Raw genomic sequence first — 19,627 nt, forward strand, 5'->3', positions numbered from 1 at the left:
TTCTTTTGTAATCTAATTCCAAAATCTGCACTTCACATTGCATGTTCCTTTTCTGGCTTAAATAATCATAAAAATGGCAAAACTTCAGCTCATCCTAAAGAACTAAATTAAATTATTTTCACCTCAGAGGAATCAAGAGGACAATGTGGTAGAATAAATGAATTATTACTCTGTTCCTTACATTTATTTTAATCAATTTATTTGAGATTGCTAAATCACACAGAAGCTGTAAAATATATAAATCTATTTACATATAGATGTATTATAAATTAACATAAAATCTGTAAAGAGAGCCAAACTGAGGAAAGCCAAGCCAAATTTACAAAGAAAACTATATTCTTTTGGAAGAAAAAAAAAAAAAAAGATACAGAAAAAAAATATATAATACATTCCTTCTGAGAATGAAATATGACATATTTGAAGGTATTTGAAGATATTCAGTGTATTTCATGGAAAATTCAGAAATATGAGGAAGAGCATAGGAAATACTTTCATCATTATCTACTGATTATCAGCAGAACAGAACTGCAACATCACCCCCCTTCCATCTCTCATCATAAACTAAAACACTACTGTTCCTGTCTGAGATAGCTTAAGAGAAAAATCAAAAGATGGAGTACATATATTAAAAAAATAAAAAATAAACAATCAACCAAACAATCAAAAAACAATTGACACTAATTTTTATTAGAATTGTCAATGATGATCAGTTTCACATCCTGAAACCTAGATGTAACCCAAATAATAATAACGTTATTCATTCTTCTCAGTAGGAAAAAAAAAAAAAAAAAAAAAAAAAATCTATGATTTACCTTTATACACAGACAAATGAAAACACAAAGGGGAGAAAAAAAGCTCTTCACAAAAGAATCAGAAAGTCTTTCTTAAAGCCGACAATCGTAAAGCTTAATGATCTTCAGTTAATCAAAGTTGATTCTACTGTACACACTTGTCCAACTTACGGTCTTGTTTGAGGAATTAACCAAGGCTTTGGAACTATGCATAGAATTAATTTTAATCAATAAAAAGTACAAATTGGGAAACATTTCCTTACCTACACATTGCAGCGTTGTTTGTTTCTTTGTTTCTATTTTATTTTTTTTTAAATTGATCACTGTTGGATAGGTTGTAAAAGGTACCTGACTTTTCTCTGTTGTTTGTTACTTCTGTGAAAAATATATATTAACCATTTAATACACTGTCAGAGAGGAAAGCTTAAGAAAGAACAATTATAATTCAGCATTGGGGGAAAAAAAATTGTAATGAAAAATGCCTATTTCTGAGTCAGTCTGGTAATTTTAGTTTCAGTGTTTTCATACAATTCTTTTACCTTTGTCAGGATAACTGTTGTCAGTAGTCTGCCCCCTTCAAAGAAGATAAAAATATTTTCCCTGCAAATTTTAAGGACCATAAAAATTATCTGATACATAAATATTCTTCCTGCAATTGATAGAACCAAACTAATGGGCCCTCTGCATAGTCATATATTGACTTGAGTAGGTTAGAATATAAACAAAATTATGTTCAACTCAAATGAGATGGAACATTTATCTGAAAGATCAAGTAAAAATTGTGCAGCTACCCTGAACTGAGTTTCACGATCCTCCAACAGCAAGATATATCCAATTGGACTCAGAGTTACAGAAGTGACTATACATATGGTAATTTTTAATTATTTATTTTTTTAAGAATAAAAATAATCCATTTCATGCTACTTCCTTTTGGAACAGGAAGATGTCTTTAGAAAAAGATATAGCCATCCTATTTATTACCTGTAGGCCAGATTTGAAACAGAAGCAGTAACATTTTTAACATACGAAGTAATACACACTAATTTTGGTAATAGAATCTAAGTTCTATACCTGGATAAGATTATGTTTTCATGCATTGTACATATGAGCTTCAGCTGAAAATGTCCAGACTTTTTTTCTTCCCTGGTTTTAAAAAATATGGGACATAAATTGTCTATGGGATCTAAAACTATTGTAATTGTTTAAATGGTGTCTTTTGTAACTGATAATCGGTGTTTCATTCATGCAGCCTTAATCCAATGAAGACGAAGGACATCAATGTATCCGTGATGATATTTTTTGGAGTAATACTATGAACATTCAATCTGTATTAAAATAATACAAACTTAGATAATTTCACTGTCATCTTGTTAGCTCAGCTACACCAACAAGGTCTTAATCTAATTGCAAAAAATCAATAACAAAAGTTTACAAAAATATAATTTTTCATATGAATAATAAAATATTTTGAATATAAAAATATAACTGTATGATTTTTGAATACTGAGCACAGTGCATCTAACTGCCTTAGAAATTTTCATGGATATCATAGAATCATAGAATGGCCTAGGTTGAAAAGGACCTCAAAGATCATCTAGTTTCAATCCCCCTGCTATGTACAGGGTCACCAACCACTAGATCAGGCTACGAAGCCTGGCATTAAATGCATCCAGGCATGGGGCATCCACAACCTTCTTGGGCAACCTGTTCCATTGCCTCACCAGCCTCTGTGAAACTTCCTCCTAATATCTAACCTAAACCTCCCCTGCCTCAGCTTAAAACCTTTCCCCCTTGTCCTATCACTGGACAAGATCCTATATCTACCCATATAAACTGTTGTACCCCCTCTTGTTGATACACTCCCTTCAAGTATTAGAAGGCTACAGTGAGGTCTCCCCAGAGCCTTTTGTTCTCCAAGCTAAACAAGCCCAGTTCCCTCAACCTTTGTTAGTAGGAGAGGTTCTCCAGCCCTCTCCAAGTCTTTCTTGTGCTGCAGGCCCCAAAACTAGACACAGAGCCCCAGGTGAGGCTTCACAAGAGCTGAGTAGAAGCGGACAACTGCCCCCCGTCTCCCTGCTGGCGCTTCTCTTTCAATGCAGCCCAGAATGCAGTTGGCCTTCTGGGCTGTAAGAACACACTGCTGGCTCACGTCCAGCTTCTTTTCCACCAGGACACCCAAGTCCTTCTCCGCAGGGCTGCTCTCAAGGAGATATTCCAGTTTATGTAAGTACCTGGGATTGCCCCAACTGAAGTGCAGCACCTTGCGTTTGGCCTTTTTGAACCTCATTAGGTTCTCATGGGTCCACTTCTCCAGCCTGTCCAGCTTTCTCTGGATGGGTTCCCTTCCCTCCAAAGCATCAACCACACCGTTCAGCTTGGTGTCATCTGCAAACTTGCTGAGAGTGCACTCAGTGCCATCGTCTATATTATTGATGAAGATGTTGAAGAGCATTGGTCCCAAAACCTGCTCCTGAGGGACACCACTTGTAACCAGCCTCCTCCCTGAGACAGAACCATTAATCACAATCTTTTGGATATATGATTTCATCTTAAGATACATTATCTCAATTTGAGTGATACGAGTTGTAAGTTTATCATATGGATTTTGTGTCCTATGGTAAGGTAGGAACGTTGCATAATATCACAGGAAATAAATCTGTCATACAGCCAGATATGTAATTAAGATTTTTATGAGTTGCAATCAAAAGCTTAATCACAAGAATATAATTTGCTAAAGACTGCTTGAATCAGCCAATATCAATTCATCACAGAATTTCTCATAAAAATAAGAGTAACTACTGAAATTTCCACACTTCTTTCCAGATCAGGCTTTTTAAAAAATACATGGATTCCATTGTACTGGACAGAATACTGAGAACAAATTGTATGCATTATTGGCTAAGCTTGCAAAAATGCCAGACTTCTTGTTAAATTATTATTCTTACATGGTTAATTGGAAGTTAAAGAAATGATTATTATAAAAAACTTTTTCTTAAATTTAAATTTGAAAAAGTGCAAAATAGTTTTTTTGTAGTTACCTTTTATTTTTAATTGCTATGATACTGGAAAGGAAGGGAAATCAAAATGCTTGTGGTAAACACTGCTTTTTACACTGGCAAGTAGTTATAAAAGTACCAAACCAAACAGTACTGGAAAGTCATTTAAGTCAATTTAAGGGACTATGGGAGAATCAGAGGATCAATTTCCATATATGCTATTTATTTATTTATTTCCCTCCCCCCCCAGATTTGGATATGAAGAAGTCCTTAAATTCAGTCTAGAGCACAATGTTCTACTTATTTTATAATGCAATAGCGCTGTTCACTGTTTTTGTTTTTTTTTTAATTATTTTAGTTTTTGTTTTGTTTTGTTTAATTATTATAATATCTAATCACCAACATGAATCACAGAATCACAGAATTGTAGGGTTGGAAGGGACCTCCAGAGATCATCAAGTCCAACCCCCTACCAAAGCAGGTTCCCTACAGCAGGTCGCACAAGTAGGTGTCCAGGCGGGTCTTGAACATCTCCAGAGAAGGAGACTCCGCAACCTCCATGGGCAGCCTGTTCCAGTGCTCCGTCAGCCTCATCGTAAAGAAGTTCTTGTGCACATTTTTGCAGAACTTCCTGTGCTTCAGTTTCTGTCTGCTTCCTAGATATGAAATAAAACTTCAAAGAAGACAGGAATCAGGATGTTTTTTTGACTGACATCTCTCCCAGTTTTTTGTACAGTATTGTCTTTTATGCCAGAAATATGCAAGAAAGTGAATCTCACAGGGATGCAATATAAGTTATAATATTTCATGTGAAAGTATACCACTCCTATTTTAGACTTTTAACATTGTTTCCATTATGGGTTCGTGATAAAGTATCAGTAGATGAAGCAAGAAGAGAATCTTCATCTACTTATGCAGAAGATTGATGTATATTTTAGAAAATTTTTTGCTGAGTAAAAATTGTTAATGGAAACATTAACACCATTACAGCAGAAAATTCTTTTTGTGGAGTGAAAGTAGGGAAAGAAAGCTTCCTTCCCTTTCTACATACTTGTACAGAATTTATCCACAAGTCCTGCATACCATTGACCTCCCGTCAGCATCCACAAAAGACAAGATCTTGCTCAGATGAATAATCCATCATGAACATAAAAATGACCACATTAAGAATGAGGTTCCACAATGTTAGTATTTGTGACCAAAAAGAGCTATAAATGGATAGTAAAGAAGGGCAGGAATAGGTGAAGTGTATCTAAAACACTCTCCAAATACTTGTGCACAACTCTCCTTGTCAAAACTATTTGTAACTTCTGGAGATTTTTTGAATTTTTTTATTTTGTAGTTAATTAGTCTCACTGAATTTCCCCTCCAATTCCAGATCCTAAAATATATATATATATATTGTTTTTCAAATGTGTTGAAATAGAATGTACACATGCGTTGCAGAAATGTCAGATTCTGTATTTTAAATCTTGAATCTACCTCAGAGACCAGTTCCAGCATACCTTTTCTAAGATAATTTCATTTTTATTTTGCTCTGTTTTGTTGGGGAAAAAAAAAAAAAAGGAATATAATAAATAAAATTAAACAGGTATAAAGCAGAACTAGTTGTATACAAGATAGAAATAGCAGGCAAAAAGATATTTTACTTCATTTGTAAAAATATCATCTATTTGTTATATTAACAATATTCATAGATAAGAGTATCAGCCCAAAGTGAAATTTGGTAGTGCTGATTTGCACTGCAAAGACTTTGTTCTAACTGTAGAATCTGAGCACTGCCACTTATTTACTAGATGTCACAGATTTGCTAGATCCCATTTTCATATGATACGAAGTGTTACAGAATCAACAGTTCCATAGTGGCAATATTGATTTATTTCTATGGAAACAAAATCTCATTAGATTTCCTGTTTTATGATTAGATTAAGTTTTTCTTGGGATACAAATGCATTGTTCTTCTGTTGGGAAATACTTGTTAGGAATTAAAAAATTTCTGTATGGATCTGACAATTGTTCTTGTCACTTTCTTTATTAATGCAGAAATGTTGCAAACATTTAATTCAATATGATACAATATATGTTTTGACTATTAAAAAAAAAAAAAAAATCACCCTGAATAATTCTACAGTTACTTAAAAAACACAACAACGACTCTGCACTATGGCAGTATTTTCAGATCTCTATTGTAAGTTGGGTAACAGTGAAAAACATCTTTTAAGACAATGGATGAATTTAGATGGAATCATCTAATCTGAAAATTGTACAAGATACATGCTAACATTCCTATTCTTTTCATTATATCTTAAAATGGCTGTAAATATTTTCTGCTTATGACTAAATTTCTCAAGCATTACAATCTACATACATTTTAATATACTAATATAATATTGATATTCTAAGATCAAAGCAGATATTCTAAAATCAGTACTACTAATGAATCATCAGAATTAAGGTTGATAGCATCTGTAGGTTCAGCAGGGATGAGCTTTTCTCACTGGACACTATGTATCTAAAAGCAGGGTTTTTCATCCTAAGTCGTAGTACAGCAGTGTAAAAGAAAGGTACCTACACCCAATGTCCTTTATGCCAACCACAGAGTGAACTATAAGAATGATAATGACAAAATAGGTAACCTATTTTGTCTTATGTTAAATAAGAGGCATCTCCAATGTGACAAATACTGATAAATTGCAGAAAATCACCCTACTATACAACTGGAACCTAGCAAATGGAAGAATTCAGTAACAATCTGCTGTTGATAGGTAGTAGAAGAGTTTAAAAATAAGGTTTTCCATACATTCCCTGCAGTTACAAGAAATGATTCTGAAATACTGCTTAGCATTTTCAGTCTCTGATGATTTGTTTAGTGCTTTCTGCCATGCTCCTAGAGAAGTGTCAGACGGCGAAGTGCAGATGGCGAAGTGCAGGCGGCGAAGCGCAGACAGCGAAGAGCAGGCGAAGAAGAAGGATCAGGTGACCTTGTTTGGAGTTATATCCCCTTGCTGACCGCAAAGTCTCCTGGGGAAATGTAGTTCTTCTCCGACGGACGAACATTCGGCAGATATCAAACTCCACCCCCAGTGCATTACATGATGTTATGGCGTGGAATACTGATGACCAAAAATCATAAAACCATGACATTCCACCCCTTATTCTACATCACTACATCATGCTTAACACATGGGATTACAGACTGCACTCCCCCAACATCAAATTCCCTTGTGGTACACACTGAACATCCCCGTTTTTCTGCATCACCCACCAGGTGGACCCAGGTCCCTGGGCAAAGACAGTTCTGCGAAGAGGTTTGCCCTTCCCAGAAGCAGGAAAAACCCAAACTGCTTTTCCTAACATGTTCTTTACATGTACTACAGGGACCTTATCTCCCTCTACAATATGTAGGGAGCTGGATTGGGTAGGACCATCTCGACTGATTGATCCTCTGGTGTTAACCAGCCAGGTGGCTTCTGCCAAATGCTTCTCCCAGTGTTTAAATGTTCCGCCACCCAGTGCTTTCAACATCGTTTTTAACAACCCGTTGTAGCGTTCGATCTTACCAGAGGCTGGTGCATGATAGGGGATATGATAAATCCACTCGATGCCATGTTCTCTGGCCCAAGTATCCACAAGTGAATTTTTAAAATGAGTCCCATTATCTGACTCAATACTTTCCGGGGTGCCATGTTGCCACAGGATTTGCCTCTCCAGACCTAATATGGTGTTTCGAGCGGTAGCATGGGGTACTGCATATGTTTCAAGCCACCCGGTTGTTGCCTCCACCATGGTGAGCACATAATGCTTACCATTGCGAGATCGTGGCAAGGTGATATAATCAACCTGCCATGCCTCCCCATATTTGTACTTTTGCCATTGCCCTTCCTCCCAGAGAGGTTTCATCCTCTTGGCTTGTTTAATTGTGGCGCATGTATCACAGTCATGAATGATTTGTACAATGGCATCCATAGTTAAGTCCACCCCTCGGTCTCTAGCCCATTTGTATGTTGCGTCTCTCCCTTGATGACCTGAGGTCTCATGGGCCCACCGAGCTAAAAATAACTCACCCTTGTTCTGCCAGTCCAGGTCTATTTGAGCCACCTCAATTCTGGAAGCTCGGTCTACCTGATGGTTATTTCGCTGATCTTCTGTAGCTCTACTCTTGGGCACATGAGCATCTACATGACGCACCTTTATAACCATATTTTTTGTTCGGGTAGCAATATCTTTCCATAGGTCAGCAGCCCAAATAGGCTTGCCCTTTCTTTGCCAATTATTTTGCTCCCACTGCTGTAACCACCCCCATAAGGCATTTGCTACCATCCATGAGTCAGTGTAAAGATAGAGCATTGGCCACCTCTCCCGTTCAGCGACATCTAAGGCCAGTTGGACAGCCTTTACCTCTGCAAATTGGCTCGATTCTCCTTTCCCTTCGGTGGCCTCTGCAACTTGTCGTGTAGGGCTCCACACAGCAGATTTCCATCTGCGATGCTTTCCCACAATACGACACGATCCATCTGTGAATAGGGCATATTTCTTTTCATTCTCTGGTAGTTCATTGTATGGTGGGGCTTCTTTAGCACGTGATACTTCTTCTGCTGGTGGTGTTCCAAACTTTTTACCTTCAGGCCAGTCCATGATGACTTCTAGGATTCCTGGATGGCTGAGGTTCCCCATCCGTGCTCGTTGTGTAATCAACGCAACCCACTTACTCCAAGTGGCATCAGTAGCATGATGGGTGGAAGGAACCTTTCCCTTGAACATCCAGTTCAACACTGGCAGTCGAGGTGCCAGAAGGAGCTGTGTTTCAGTACCGACTACTTCAGAAGCAGCCCGAACCCCCTCATATGCAGCTAAGATCTCCTTTTCAGTTGGAGTGTAGCCCTCCTCCGACCCCCTGTAGGCTCGACTCCAGAATCCCAAGGGTCGGCTTCGGGGCTCTCCTGAGGCTCTTTGCCACAAACTCCAAGTGGGGCCTTTCTCTCCAGCAGCAGTGTAGAGGATGTTCTTTATACCCTGTCCCATCCGTACTGGCCCTAGGGCCACAGCACGGGCTATCTCTTGTTTAATCTGCTCAAAAGCCTGCTGCTGCTCAGGACCCCACACAAAATCATTCTTCTTCCGTGTCACCTGATAAAGTGGGCTTACAATGAGGCTGTAGTTTGGAACATGCATTCTCCAAAAACCCACTATGCCCAGAAATGATTGTGTCTCTTTCTTATTAGTGGGGGAAGACATGGCAGTGATTTTGTCGATCACATCTGTCGGGATGTGACGACGGCCATCTTGCCACTTTATGCCTAGGAACTGAATTTCCTGGGCAGGTCCTTTCACTTTGCTTCGCTTAATAGCAAAACCAGCATGGAGAAGGATCTGGATTATTTGCTCTCCTTTCTCAAAAACTTCCTTTGCTGTGTTGCCCCACACAATGATGTCATCAATGTACTGTAAGTGCTCAGGAGCACCTCCCTGTTCCAGTGCAGCTTGGATCAACCCATGACAAATAGTTGGACTATGTTTCCACCCCTGGGGCAAACGGTTCCAGGTATACTGAATGCCCCTCCATGTGAAAGCAAACTGTGGCCTACATTCTTTGGCCAAAGGAATGGAGAAAAAGGCGTTAGCAATGTCATTGGTGGCATACCACTTAGCTGCTTTTGACTCCAGTTCGTATTGGAGTTCTAACATATCCGGCACAGCAGCACTCAATGAGGGTGTGACTTCATTCAGGCCACGGTAGTCCACCGTCAGCCTCCATTCTCCACTGGCTTTACGCACTGGCCATATGGGGCTGTTAAAGGGCGAGTGAGTTTTGCCGATCACTCCCTGATTCTCTAGTTGACGAATTAACTTCTGAATGGGGAGCAAGGAATCCCTGTTGGTGCGATACTGCCGCCTGTGCACCGTTTTTGTAGCTATCGGTACCTGTTGCTCTTCCACTCATAGCAACCCCACAACAGACGGATCTTCTGATAGGCCAGGCAGAACAGACAACTGCTTAACACCTTCTGTGTCTACAGCAGCTATTCCAAAGGCCCATCAATACCCTTTGGGATCCTTAAAATATCCCCTTCTGAGGTAATTAATACCAAGTATACATGGAGCCCCTGGGCCAGTCACAATAGGGTGCTTTTGCCAGTCTTTACCAGTGAGGCTGATTTCAGCCTCCAACATAGTCAACTCTTGGGAACCTCCTGTCACCCCATGAATATAAATTGATTTTGTCCCTTGGTGACTCGAGGGCATTAGAGTGCACTGTGCACCAGTATCCACCAGGGCCTTATATTTCTGTGGTTCTGATGTATCAGGCCACCTAATCCACACAGTCCAATAAACTCTATTATCCCTTTCCCCCCCCTGGCTGGGGGCAGGGCCCCTCTATTTGTTACCTCTGTTGTCTGCAGCAACTGGAGCAATCACCTTTCTGGAGAAGTTCACCTTGGTGGTTGATTTGTCTTGTAACTCTTTTACCCGTGCTTGAAGTGCTGGAGTAGGTTGCTTATGCCTCTTCTTCATATCTTCTCCATGGTCGCGTAGGTAATGCCACAAGGCAAAACGTGACGTGGTCTTACTGTTGTCACTTGTTCGAGCAGGAGGACGTCTTCTTTTGATAGCTGAGACGTTGGATGACACTGACTGGGAGGAAATCAAGTTGGCTAGCCCCTCAAGTAGGCTGTTTTGGGAATTCTGTTCCTCATTGGATGTATCTGTTACCACCATGTATTCATCGGCATCAGGCACAATTGATAGTTTATCTATTATATCTTCTTGTTTGTTCTCCATTCTGTCCAGCTTTTCAGCTACTTTTTCAATGGCTGAAACACAAGCTCGTAGAGGGCTTAAATGTAACTCAAAGTCTTGAAGCTTATTAACCAACTCATTTATAAGGGGTCTTCTTTCCCCTCTGCCATACATAGCTGCAAATGTACTGGCGTACCTTTCTGGTGCAGTCTTTGTGAATGTACGCCACATATTTGGTGTACACCTGGCTCTCTCAGGATCATGCTCTTGGTCTGGCTCATCAGGAATGAAATCGGGGCTATGTAGTGTTTCCACCACAGCACATTCTCTCAAATAATGGATGCCTTCTTCCATATCAGCCCATTTCTTCTTCTCGGGCATCAGATCGTCTTTGAAGTGGTATCTTTCTTTTACAGCTAACAACATCCGCTTCCAGAGGGTGAAGGCCTGGTTCTGGCATGTACTAATACCTCTGTCAATGGCTGAGTCCCTAGCAATGCCACCCAGTTGGCGAGCTTCTCTACTATCTAGCCACACACTATTGGCCCCATTGTCCCAGCATCAAAGTAACCAAGTAGCAGTAGGCTCATTTGGGTGGCGTGAGAAGTCTTTTCTCAGACTTCGAATTTCATTCATTTTCAGAGATCGATCCACAAAGGTAACAATATCTTGCTCAGCTCTTGCTCTTCCAGGACTTCTTGCCCTTGTAGGTGTTGGTGACCGTGGTCTTACTGAGGGCCCCTCCCCTGGACTCAGAGGTGCTTCTCTTGGACCTCGGAGCCACTCCTCTGGACCTCTTTCCTCCTCTTTCTTCTCTTCTAACTGAGTCGAGATTCGCTTTGTTTTCCGTCCTCTTACAGGGGCAACTGACATCGATTGTGATGCCTCTTGTGGTTGATCAGGTTGGTCGGTTCCAATGCTCTCATCCTCCAGTTCAGCTTGGAGCTTGTTTCGTTCGATTATGACAGTATCTAGCTCAGATTGGAGGGTGTGTTGTTGAGATTGAAGATTGTCGAGTTTGGATTGCAGGGAGTCTCTTTCAACTCGGAGGGCATCTCTCTCAGATCGGAGGTTTTTCCTCTGGAGCAGGAGACTCTCTCGCTCATTTTGAACTGTTTCTGTGAGGCTCTCCCTTTCAATTTCAGAGGCTCTCTCTCTCTCCAGGATAGTATTGAATAAGGCCAGATAAGCATTAGCCAGGCCCCAAATCATATGTGCCTCCTCAGAACTGCCCAAGCCGCAACATTCCTGCCTTAAATAGCTGTTTAGACTCTCAGGATCTTTCAGGTGTTCTGGAGTAAAGTTCCATGAGACTGAAGATTTCCATCTGTCTAAAGTCTTTCCCAGACCTCTCCACACTCCCTGCCACTCAGTATTCTCTGGTTTTTGGGAGGACATCCTCAAAATATAATAAATACTAATACTGAGCAAAATGATGAGCAATACATTCAGGGAGATTAGTAATGCGACTAGGTGTTCATTCAAAAACTGCATTACAGGCTGAAAGGTGAGACTGGAAACCTTAAAAAGTCCCAGTCCTGTAAAATTGGCAGCTGTCTCCGGAATTGTAAGCCACATTGTACAAACGTGTCAGGTCCATATTTCCACCCATGTTTTCATTTGATTGTATAAGCTGATTGCTCCATAGAGCAAGGTGGCAAGCTTAATTAATGCCCAGTATGTTTTGAGCATTAGGAAAGAAGAGGCAGCAGCGTGCAGCCCTTTAAGAGTAAGTTTCACTACAGAAAGCATTTTTTTTTTTTTTTTTTTTTTTTTTACAGAGGCAAGATAGTAAAGCTCAGAGTTTACAAATATCCTACGATACTGGCAGTCCGCCTGGAGTTTTCAAGGTCACGTTTTCAGAGAGTAGCGGTGAAACAGATAAGCTTTCCCAACGGAACTCTCCAAGAGCAGAGAGTCTAAACAGCTAGAAAGTAACTGTTGCCCGCATTCTCCACCAAAAATGTCAACGGTTTATGGGCTGGTCCGGCCCAGTTCCATGACCAGCAGGGCAGAGGGATCTGCGGATCCGAGCCTCTGGGAAAGGGGAAGCAGGGGACCCCAAAATACTTGAAAACAACAGCACTGATCTGAGGTGGAACAAATGATTTTACTAAATATAGTATTAGTAAAATACAATGAGAGAGAGAGAGAGAGAGTCTGTTTGAATTGTATAGACCTCACCACAATGCTGGGGTGAGAAGTGCAGTCCAGTTGAGTGACTGAAGTACAGACGGTGAAGTGCAGATGGCGAAGCGCAGGCGGCGAAGCGCAGACAGCGAAGCGCAGACAGCGAAGAGCAGGCGAAGAAGAAGGATCAGGTGACCTTGCTTGGAGTTATATCCCCTTGCTGACCGCAAAGTCTCCTGGGGAAATGTAGTTCTTCTCCGACGGACGAACATTCGGCAGATATCAAACCCCACCCCCAGTGCATTACATGATGTTATGGTGTGGAATACTGATGACCAAAAATCATAAAACCATGACAAGAAGTATGCACATGAATGCACAACACTGGACTTGAGCTCAGGTAAAGTAAGATGCTAATGATATTCTACAGGAAAAACAGTTTGATGAACTGAACAGGATACTGATCTAATTTTCTGTTAATCTTCTATTAACTGAACATAATACATATATACATATATGTAAAAGTGTCATCTTAGACTGGTTTTCATTACTTGTAGATACAGTTTTTGATGGACACAGTTACACTAGACAACCTTTCTGGAAGCTTATCCCAATGAAATACACACTCAGATTTCTTACAGAAGACACTCTCATAGATCTGAACCTTTGTTACCTCCATGTACATTGCAGAGTGAAAACTCATTTCAGACAGGACATATCTAACAGAGAGAGGTAGCTTGTGTTTTTGCAGTGGAAATATCCAGTGGAAATTTCTGTGTGTAGTGTAGGATAAGTTGTTATCCACAAAGAAAGCTGCTGAACAGAGTAAAGTTAAGACCAGGGCATTCCAACCTAGGTAGAATTGGCACAGGTACTAGGTAAGGTAATTATACGGAGTAGGGGAGAGTCTGGTACTGGACAAAATTAGCAATGTATACAATAGTCTTGAGAGAAGACCCAAGAAACTACAGATCTGTTAGCCCAACCTTAGTCCATAGAAAAGATATAGAAAAAAATTATCCTGATGCATACCAGAAGATCATTAAAGAACAATGCTATTTTCAGACACAGTATCAGTTTATCAAGGGAAAGTTCTGCCTTACTATTTTGATCTATTGCTTGGTGGATAAAGGCAAGCCAGCAGAAGTAAACTGTCTGGATTTCAGTAAGGTACTTGATACTGTTCTTCACAGTATCCTGTAATTTATATTTATATTATAATAAATAAATAAATAAATAAATAAATAAAAGACAAAACAGCAAAACCAAAACAAAATAAAAACTGTTCAATGTCATTGCCTAGTTTTATATTTTGATACAGCTTTTCTTTCTTTTTTCTTTACTAAAACACACTCCACATGCAAACACCACAACTAAAAGTACCTTAGTTTCAACTCAGAGTTAAAAGGGTATCATCGGCTTTTAACCTTACTTTAAAATTCTGATTCACCTTAGAGCTTCTCATGACTTCATAGCAACACAAGGGCTTGGAGAAGGCTGACCAACAGTGTGATGTCTAAATAACTATAGCTACATTTCATCAGCAAAGCAGCTCAGAGTGATCAAGATACACTGTGCATTTAGTTCTCATTTTTTCTTTTTAACAAATTTACTGGAAAAATTATCCAGGCATTGGGAAAAGAGGTTTCTTTTAGTATTTTAAATTTATGTTATTCAAATTTTGAAACACACTAATTTGTTTGCAACAGTATAATCGGAGTAACTTCTTCTGGTTTTACTTTACATAAAATATGACCAAAAAAGTCATTTTGCAGAGTACTTGTATGTGAATCACTCACTAACTATTAGATTGGAAGCTATCATTCAACTAGCACTCTAAAACACTTTCCACCACTTATATAAATAAGATGTAATTGTTTATTCCCTCCAAGTGTTCAGTCCTTGCAAGAGAAGTGAATAAAGCAATTAGTACATTCTGTGTTTTGAAAATAGATCACTGAAAGATATTTTTGTAAATGTCTAAACTGATGTTTTCTCTGTTTAGATTAAGAAAGGGAAAAATCATTTTCACAGGTGAAAATTAGCCTAGTTCTCTGTTATAACACTATATAAAAACCCGTTATCAATCCTACGTAGCACAAAAGAATGTCTTTTAAAATAATAACCACATAATCACTAAAGCACAATTTATACATTATACTTTATTATACATTTATACAAATTCTTTATACATTATACAAATTATACATTATATAGAATGTTTTCAGCAAATAATTAGAGTTGATCAAAGTCAGACAGCATTTCTGTTACACTACAGCCTTTCAGTATTTAAAGGGAGGTTATAAACAAGATGTAAATTGACTTTTTATGTAGTTTGATAGCAATAAGACAAGGAGGTACAGTTTTAAATTAAAAGGGGAGATTTAGACATTAGGAAGAAATTCTTTATTAAGAGGATGGTGACACAATGAAACAGGATACCCAGAGAAGGTTAGGATGTACCATTCCTTGATTTACAAGGCTAAGTTGGATGGGGGTGCTGGGCATCCTGGTCCAGTGGCTGGCAACCTTGTCCATAGCAGGAGGTTGGAACTAGATGGTTGTTCCAGCCCAAGTCATTCCAGGATTCTGCAATTCTATGGTTGTATTATTCTGCATTGTAAAAATGAAAGTAAAGAAACCTCACGTATTTTAAGTTATTTACTTACTCCCTTGAAAACAGGCGGAAGAAACATGTAAAGTATTATCTGTCGGTACACTGGGGAGTTTTCAAAAATCCTGCAATTCTTCATAAGTTTGATATAAAAATGCAAATAGTAAGATTATTTTCATTTATGAAGAATAAATAATTTAATTCTGTCTATACAGGAAGTGAAGATATGAAAACTGTAAAAGTTGAAAAATGATTGCATCTTTAAGAAGTGTAGTTTTTTACTGCAAAAGAATGGAAGGTTTTACCAGAATTAATTCAGCAGGCAAGAAGATGACATTTCTTTACATCTAGCTAGACAGACATACATATGAAAGAATCAAAATACATCATTACATTGAAAATGCTAAGTTTAATCCAATCTTTCTGAGCTATAAGATTATTATTATTGTTGTTTTGTTATGTTTTTTTTTTTTTGGTTTTTTTTTTTTTTTTTTGACAGCATACTACAGGGATTCAAGTTTGGACCACATCAGATTTATTATGTACCATTATATAAGAATTATTGAGTAAGACTTAAAGGGAAGTATTCTCAAAGTAAAATTTGGACTTTTTGCACTACTTAAAGTATGTGTTTCATTTTCAAGATCTGTTTCCTTTTAACTATAGAATGCAATTATTTTCTTAACAGAATTTTGAAACAAATTGTTGATGGATTCCTGACATCTAATTTTAGTCACCTTGTTGAAGGGTCTAAGTTAGAAACACTGCAAGAAACTCAAAATATTTCATCATGCATCAAACTTGGATTTGCCAGATGGTCTAATTTGAATGTCAGTATTTGTAAGCTTCTGTAGTATAGTGCTGACAGACCATGAAAAGTCATATATGTTCAGAAAATGTTTCAGAAAATGCAAAACCTGCTTCTGCACAGATAATCAGGAAGAAAAAATAAAACAAACCAAAGGCACAGATCAACTATATTTTTATTATTTAAATATATTTAACCTCAATTTTTAAACAAGATTTTCAAATATGGTTCCATGTTTCTTATTATACATTAGCATTAGAAATTACTTCTGAAACACAAGTAGAGACTGAAAAGCCAGACTCAGTAAAACATTTGTTGTTAGATTCTCCTCTACATTTTTAAGAAACCACAATGCCAGTATGGCACAGTTACTCATTTTCTTTTATAGTCAGTGGGGAGAAACACATTTTTAAAGGGCAGAATTCATTTGATGCTACATATCTATCGTAGGATGAAATGAGTCAGACTCTAAAGCAGCCTCTTCTTTCCACCAACTAAATCAAAAGAGGAAATATCTGATAAATCTTTTTGAGAAATCTATAGAGGAAACTTTAGTGATTGGATTCAATTGCATAAACATATGCCTTCAGCATTATCTGAGGTGATCTTAGGCACCCAAGACTGGCAGATTTATCAGAGCACTTCTGAACAACCCACTGGAAAATAAATAGTGTATTCAAGGATATGTTAGAAGACTAAACATCAAAGTATAAGGAAATTAATTTAGCCCTTGGAAATAGTTGCTAAACCAAAAATTAAAAGACTGAGTTAAACAGAGTGGGTTGCCATGGAAGGTCTTCCTAGGAGGCTATCTAGAGAGAAGCAGTCAACTCCGTACCTCAAGACTACCTCTACCAAGAAGAAAAGAAAGTTGGTTGTCATAGGTAATTCCCTTCTGAGAGAAATGGAGAGCCTCATACGTTGGTTAGACCCTACCTGTAGAGAAGTGTGCCGCCTCCCTGGAATCCAGGTCAGGGACATTACTGGGAGATTCCCTAGTCTGGCTCACCTATCTGATCTGATTATTATTATCCCTAACTGATACTTTAGGCTGGCCATAATGAAGATACAGAGAGAAGCGTGAGGACTATCAAAAGGAACATCAAGGCACCAAGATGGTTAGCTGGTGGAACAGGCATACAGATGGTGTTTTCCTCTATTCCTTCAGCAGCTGTGAAGGATATTTAGTCGTTTACTTGGCACTGGCCTGATGGCTGCAGATGGGTCTCACCTGCCTCAAAGGGGGAAACAGATCCTAACACAGGAGCTGGCAAGGCTCACTGTGAGGCACTAGATATGAAAGGGAAGGGATTAAAACAAGGCCTTCTAGAGATGAACCTAGTGGAATGATTACAGGACTGAGATTGAAGTAAAGGGCTCAGCTGAAGTCCATCTACACCAATGCATGCAGCATGGGAAGCAAACAGAAGGAGCTGGAGGATCTTGTGCAGCAGGCGAACTATGACTTAGTTGCTATTATGGAAACATGGTGGGATCACTCCCATGACTGGAGTGCTATGATGGATGGCTATAAGCTCTTCAGAAAAGATTGGCAAGGAAGGAGGGGTGGTGTTGTGGTTGTCTGTGTTAGAGAGTATTTCAAAGTGTTAAGCTCATCGCTGGGAATTATAATGTTGAATGACTGTGAGAAAGGGCCAAGGGGAGGGCCAATATGGTGGGCATCCTGGTGGGGGTCTTTTACAAACAATCTGCCTGGGATAAAGAGACAGATGAGGTGTTTTATGAGCAAATGGCAGAAGTTGTAAAATTCCTAGCCCTTGTTCTCATGGGAGATTTCAGATTCCCTGATATATGTTGGAAATATAATACAGTGCAGAAGAAACAGTCTAGAATGTTTCTAGAAAGTGTGGAAGATAACTTCCTGACTCAGCTGGTAAGAGAGTTTACTAGGGGAAGTGACCTGCTATGCCTGCTATTCATGAACAGAGAACTGGTGGGAGATGTGAAAGTCAATAACAGTCTTGGGCAGAAAGATCACAGAATGGTGGATTTCTTGATTCGTGATGAAGACAGGAAGGGGTCACCAAAACTGCTACTTTGGATTTTCAGAGGGCAGACACTGAACTGTTCAGGACACTGGTAGGCATGCTCCCTTGAGATTCATTCCTTGTGGGTAAAGGCATCCAGGAAGACTGGAATGAACTCAAGAAAAAAGGTGCAGGAGCAGACTATTGCCCCATGCTGCAAGACAAGCCAACAGGAGAAATCTGGTGTGGAAGAACAGGGAAATTTTTATGTGAGAATCTTGGGAAGAGTACAAGGAAGTTGCTAGGATATGGAGGGAGAAAATTAGAAAGGCAAAAACCCAGCTTGAACTCTATCTGACTGTTGTAGTTAAAGAGAACAACAACAACAAAAAAAACATTTGAAATATATATTAACAGTAAGAGGAGAGCTAAGAAAAATCTTCATCCCTTACTAGATGCAACAGGGAATAAGACTATTGATGATAAGGAAAAGGCTGAGGTTCTCAATGCCTTCTTTAGATCTGTTTCTAAAAGTCAGACCAGTTATCCTCAGGTACCGTACCCTCTGACCTGAAAGTCTAGGATGGGGACCAGGATAAACCCCCCAGAATTCAGATGGAAACTATTAGAGACCTACTTCTCTACTTGGACTGCCACAAGTCCATGGGGTTGGGTGAGATCCACTTGGTGGTGCTAAGGGAGCTGGCAGAGTTGAGAGCCAAGTCACTTTCTATCATCGCCTAGCTTTCCTGGTCAAACAGAATGGTCCCAGAGGATGGGAGGCCTGTCAAGGTGACTTCAATCCAGAAGGAAGGTTATAATGAAGATTTGGGGAACTACAGATGTTAGGAAATACTTCTTATCTGAGAGAGTGCTAAGGCACTGGAATGGGCTGAAGGAATCACAGAATCACAGAATTGTAGGGGTTGGAAGGGACCTCCAGAGATCATCGAGTCCAACCCGCCTGCCAAAGCAGGTTCCCTACAGCAGGTCACACAGGTAGGCATCCAGGCAGGTCTTGAACATCTCCAGAGAAGGAGACTCCACCACCTCCCTGGGCAGCCTGTTCCAGTGCTCAGTCACCCTCACTGTAAAGAAGTTCTTGCGCATGTTTGTGCGGAACTTCCTATGCTACATTTTCCAGCCATTTCCCCTTGTCCTGTCTCCACTCACCACTGAAAACAGTCTGGCCTCGCCATTCTGCCCCCCACACCTTAGATATTTATAGACCTGGATCAGGTCCCCTCTCAGTCTTCTTTTCTCAAGGCTGAACAGACCCAGTTCACTCAGCCTTTCCTCATAGGAGAGATGCTCCAGGCCCTTCACCATCTTTGTGGCCCTCCGCTGGACTCTTTCCAAGAGATCCCTGTCTTTTTTGTACTGGGGAGCCCAGAACTGGACGCAAAAGGTGGAACTGGAAGTGGTGGAGTTATCATCCCTGGAAGTGTTCAAGAGACTTTTAGATGTTGTAATGAGAAACCACTTTTAAGTCTTTTCAGTAGGCAAATCCTTCAAATTCCTCAGTCACAGAAAAACATATACACACCTAGCTCCCAACTCAC

Source organism: Lagopus leucura, unplaced genomic scaffold (genome assembly GCF_019238085.1).
Source record: "Lagopus leucura isolate 7727_CA_CO unplaced genomic scaffold, USGS_WTPT01 Super-Scaffold_100001, whole genome shotgun sequence".
Classification (NCBI taxonomy): domain Eukaryota; kingdom Metazoa; phylum Chordata; class Aves; order Galliformes; family Phasianidae; genus Lagopus; species Lagopus leucura.